Here is a 6,000-nt window from a genome sequence, read left to right as displayed (position 1 = left end):
GGTCACCAATGCCACCAAACCCACCCCTACCACTAGGCTGCCTTGGCCACCATGGTCTCCATGTGGTCACTGCAGCCAGCACTGGCACTCTGACCACCATGGTCATTGTAAGCACCAAGGCCACTGTGACCACCATGGTCACCAAGACTCCCTGAGCACAAGACTGCCACAGCCACCGTGGTCACTGTGGCCACCAAGGCCATTGCGCAGAACAATTATATAAAATAAATATATTTGAAATACTGTATGATGTTAATTCTCTTAAATAATTGTTTCAAATACTTGTATCCAAACAGTTCCCTAAATTAATGGCATCAAAGCAATTCCTTGGGGTGTCTAGGTCTGTTCAGTGCTGTGTCCAGTTCTGTCAGTGCAGTGTCAGTTCTGGGCTGCTCTGGACCCAATCCTGTGTTCAGGATGACGCTGCTGAGCTGGGAGGTTGGACCAGGTGCCCACTTGGGTCCTTCCATCCTGACCATTCTGGGATTTTGGGATTCTGGGAGCTGTGGTTCGGGAATTGCCCACTGGAGGGCAGCAGTGAGAGCAGGAAATCAGCTGCAGTTCCGGGTGCCACCAGCAGGTGGCAGCACGAGCCTGGCCCGGGGTTCGGGAATGGTTTGGATGGAGCGACCTTAAAGCGCGTCCGGGGCCAGCCCTGCCGGACCAGGGACATCTTCCCCTGGGCTAGGCTGCTCCAGGGCCCCACCCAGCCTGGCCTGGGACACAGCCAGGGACGGGGCAGCCACAGCTTCTCTGGGCAGCCTGTGCCAGGCCATCACCCCCCTCACAGGGCAGGAGTTTATAGGAAGATGGGCAGTGATGTCCATGAAAATGACTCAGTGGGTCAGGGTCTTTAGGAGTGTTCAAAATGGGTCTTGATGTCTCCACATGAGAAGACGTGAAGTTTGTCACAGCACCAGGTGGTTTCACCCGAGAGTTTGTGTGGGATACTGGTGAAAGCAGGGAAAGATGCAGCTTGAGTTTTCTCAAGCTACTCAAAGGAAAAGAGAAGAGAAATAATTAATACAGAGATGAGCACCTGCTTGGCAGGGTAGGATGCATGAGAGACGTGATGTTTGGGTGAAAGCATGTCTGCAAGGGCTGTCACCTTCCTTGGGCAATCAGTTTGATTCTATGCTGGTTCTGTGATCTAATCCGTAAAATTGTGATTGCTTCTATAACAAATTCCTTTTTTCTGCCTATGAAGTAAGCCATGTGTTGCTGTATTTTTTCTATAGTGATGAGTTGCAACTCCCAAAATTCAGGGTAGTAGGAGAATTGAGTCCCACAAAGTCTACGGCATAACCCTGACAGCCTAAACTTCTATCAGGAGCCATCAGGGGATCAGTGGAACCCTGGCACTCTGGCAATGCCCACCTGAGAATCGCTCCTCATGTGGGGAAGAAGGCTTGGGAGTACGGGGGGAGGAAGCAGGGCAAGGGTTTTTAACTGGGGACCAAAGCCAAAACTTTCCACAATTTTTCAATTAACTTAGCAATAATGTGAAAGAGAGGAAAAATATTGCAACTGATAAGTCCCCTCAGCGGAACATGATACAACTTCTTCCCTCGCTGGGATAAAAAGAATTCAAAAACAAGAATCCCCTGTAGTGTTTGGAAAGTATTTAAAAATCCAATGAACAAAATTTTAAGATATCACTAAGACTCCAAGTCAGAAATAAAATTTAATAGGAAAAAAAAAAGAGAAAAAATAAAATACATTCAATAGTAGAAAAGAAAAACAGTGGCAGGATCAGAATCCAACTTGACACTCCTTCGGTTAGGGTGGTGGTAAGCAGTCAGGTGAAGTGGTCTTGCTGAAGTTGTGATCCTGTAGAATGGTCTGGTAGCTCATGGAAAGCAGTGGGAAAGGCTTGGGATGGGGACAGGTCATCGCAGGTTGGGGTGCCTGCAGGGATGTGATCTGGTAGGGGACCCCATCTGGTGTCTGGGGTTGTGACAGCAACCCAGTGAGCAGTGGGAGTGGGACTGGGGGCATGGGGGGGGTGTGGACCGTGGGATGGGTCCTGGGGGAGAGAAATAAGAGAGTGAACAGAAAGTCCATTCCCCTGAAGGTGCTGGATAGGGCTGAAAGATTAAACAACAGCAGAAAAATATCAAAGGATGTAAAAGTGGGGACAGCACAGGGCAAAGTTGGCTGGAGCTGATGGCGAAACAGATAAACTGAACTCATATTTTTGTCACGTTCGTAAACAGAAACTGTCGCGCCTACCAAAAGAGAAAGTTCAAGGCGAGGTGATGCCAGAAATTGAGGCACTCAGTGAAAATCACATCCTGCAGTCCCTTTAAGGCTCTCATGGGGAGTAAAATTGTCACCTAAAAGAGGCGGAACCATGCAAATTATTGATGGGAAAAGCCTGGGTCTGTGTTTGCTAAGCAGCCCATTTATTGAACATTTATAATTAGGGTGGCAGAGCACCCTGAGCTGCAGGAGCAGGAGAGATCTGCTGTGAGTCCGAGCTGATCAAGAATTCGGCTCTCTGGTACCTCAGCTGTGCCAGGGAGTTACCCGGCTGATTTGGGTATCAGGGGGGGGGGGACACTGGGACACTGGGGGGGACAGGGGACTGTGGGATTGGGTCTGGGGAGGCACTGGGGGTGTGATGGGAGTGGGATTGGGGTCATGGGAGCTCTGGGGGAAAGTGCAGGGGGGACACAGGATGGTGGGAGTGGGATTGGGGTCATGGGGGGGCTGGGACACACTGTGGGGGTAGGGGGTGATGCCCGGATTTGGGGTTGAAGTTCTGGGGTGACACCAAATAGATTGGGACTGGAGTGGGATTGGGGTGTGGGGACAGGCTGAGGGGAACACTGAGGGCTCAGGGGTAGTGACTCAGGATTTGGGCTGGGGTCCTGGTGGGGCTGAGGGAATTGTAATCATGGCTAGTGGACTGGGGTTCTGGGGGGGCTGTGGTGCTGAGGGATTGGGATTGGGCTCCTGGGGGGGTTGTGGTACTGTGAGATTGGGGTTCATGGGGGACATTGGGGAGGCAAAAGTGACCCCAGGATTTGGGATGAGGGACCCCAGACATGTGCCGGGGTCTCCAAGACAGGAGTGCCTCCCTTCCCCCTGGGCTGACCCCACTGCACTCCCCAGTCCCTCACTGAGGAACCTTCCCCGTGTCACCTCTGTATCCCCTCTGTGTCCCCTCTGTGTCCCCTCCGTGTCCCCACTGTGTCCCCCAGTGTCCACACTGACTCCTGTGACCTCTCCCCTCCATGGCCCTCCTGGTTCTCACCCTGGCACTGCTGGCAATGACCGTGGCCACCACGACCATTGAGGAAAAGCCCCTGGACATGGCCCTGGACTCCTTCGATGACCAGTACCAAGGGCTGTGGCCCTGCCATGAGGGCGGAGCTACCGGCTCTGAACCGCTCTGAATTCCAGAATAATTCTCTGCTGGGCCCAGGTCTGGCCAAAGGCCATGGCCTGGTGGCAGAGATGGGGGTCCCCTGTGTCCCTCTGTCGTCCCCAAACCAGGGCCATCGCCATCAACGCCTACAACATAATTGACTTATATGAGCTGTTCAATGATGAAGTGAGAGTGGCTGGGCGCTCCCCCCAGGAATACCGGGACAATTTCCACTTCAAAACTCTGCATTTCCTGCTGACTGACGCCCTGGCCATGCTGAGGGCTGCTCAGGGGCAGCAATGTCGCTGTGTGTTCTGGGGGATGGACAAGTACAAGTTCAAGGCAAATGTTGACGACGTCGTCAGGTTGGGTCAATTCGTGTCATCGACTCTTTGCGAAGATGGCAACGAAGGATTGGGGAGCACCACAATGTTCAAGGTGCATGACGTGTCATGGTGTTACCATCAAGTTTACTTTGAATATACCTCAGAGGAGAAGCTGCTGATCCCACCCTACGAGAAGTTCAAGGTCACCAAAGTCATCCCAAAGGGGAGAAGGTGGAGATCCACCTCGACTCCATCGGGACCTACAGCAAATACAACTGCGAGTGGCTGAAAGGTGGGGACAGCCTGGGGCCATGGGGACACCACTGGGGTCATGGGACACCCCACTGGGGGCCATGGGGACACCCACTGGGCCATGGGGACAACCTGGGGCCATGGGGACACCCACTGGGGCCATGGGGACAGCCTGGGGCCCTGGGGACACCCACTGGGACCATGGGGACACCCACTGGGGCCATGGAAACAGCCCTGATGAGGCACAGGGGACAATGACACTGACTGGGGACCGGGGACAGGGACAGAGGCACCCACAGTTTTTGTGGGGACATGGACACCCTGTGCTAGGGAAACCAAGTCTGGGGACACCCACAGTGGGCATGGGGACAGGAACATCCATGACAGGGCACAGGGAAAGGTACCCCCTGATCCCCTGTCACCTCTTGTCACTGTCACCTCATGGCCCCCATCTCTCCTGTCACCCCCAGCCCCTGTTACGGCCACCCCTGACCCCCTCACTCCCCCATGGTCCCCCTGACCCTTCTCTTTGTCCCCTAGGTGGAAGCGTCCCCAGGGCCCCCTTTCACATTGGAGGACTCCTCCTGGCCACCACAGCCCTGGCAGTGGCCACCGGGATCTTCTGAACCATGAGGTCGCCACGGTCACCAGACTCACTGTGGCCACCATGATCACCAAGACCAACTGGACAGCCAGAGAAACGAGGTTATCAAGGCTACAAAGGCCATCACTGCCACTTTGAACACCTTGGCCTCTTGCCTCCATGAGGTCACTGCAGCCACCACTGGCCCTGTGGCCACCATGGTCACTGTAAGCACCAAGGCCACTGTGACCACCATGGTCACCCTGAGCCACAAGGCTACCACAGCCACTGTGGCCACTGTGGCCACCAAGGCCATTGTGCAGAACAATTATATAAAATAAATATATGTGAAATATTGTATCATATTAATTCTCTTAAATAATTACTTCAAATCAATTGTATCCAAACAGTTCCCTAAATTAATTGTATCAAAGCAATTCCATGGGGTGTCCAGTTCTGTTCAATGCCATGTCCACCTCTGCCCAGTGCCATGTCCAGTTCTGGGCTGCTCTGGACCCAATCCTGTGTTCAGGATGACGCTGCCTGAGCTGGGAGCTTGGACCAGGTGCCCACTCTGGGTCCTTCCATCCTGACCCATTCTGGCATTTTGGGATTCTGGGAGTTGTGGTTTGGGAATTGCCCACTGGAGGGCAGCAGTGAGAGCGGGAAATCAGCTGCAGTTCCAGGTGCCACCAGCAGGCGGCAGCACGAGCCCGGCCCCGGGGCTCGGGAATGGTTCAGGATGGAGCGACATTAAAGCACATCCGGGGCCAGCCCTGTCAGACCAGGGACATCTTCCCCTGGGCCAGGTTGCTCCAGGGCCCGCCCAACCTGGCCTGGGACACGGCCAGGGACGGGACAGCCACAGCTTCTCTGAGCAGCCTGTGCCAGGCCAGCACCACCCTCACAGGGCCAGAGTTTATAGGAAGATGGGCGGTGATGTCCGTGAAAAACGACTCAGTGGGTCGGGGTCTTTAGGAGTATTCAAAATGGGTCTTGATGTCTCCACATGAGAAGATGTGAAGTTTGTCACAGCACCCAGGTGATTTCACCCAAGAGTTTGTTTGGGATACTGGTGAAAGCCAGGGAAAGATGCAGCTTGAGTTTTCTCCAGCTACTAAAAGGAAAACAGAAGAGAAAGAATTAATACCAGAGATGAGCACCTGCTGTTGGCAGAGCAGGATGTGTGAGAGACGTGATGTTTGGGTGAAAGCATGTTTGCAAGGGCTGTCACCTTCCTTGGAGCAATCAGTTTGACTTTATCCTGGTTCTGTGATCTTGTCCATAAAAGTCTGATTGCTTCTATGACAAATTCCTTTTTTCTGCCTATGAAGGGAACCGTGTGTTGCTAATTTTTTTTCACCACTTGTACCTTTATAGTGATAAGTTTGAACTCCCGAGCTTTGGGGTAACAGGAGAATTGGGTCCCACAAAGTCTATGGCATAACCCTGAGAACCTGAACTTC

Source organism: Catharus ustulatus, chromosome 1 (assembly GCF_009819885.2).
Source record: "Catharus ustulatus isolate bCatUst1 chromosome 1, bCatUst1.pri.v2, whole genome shotgun sequence".
Lineage (NCBI taxonomy): Eukaryota > Metazoa > Chordata > Aves > Passeriformes > Turdidae > Catharus > Catharus ustulatus.
This window is presented reverse-complemented; position numbering follows the sequence as displayed.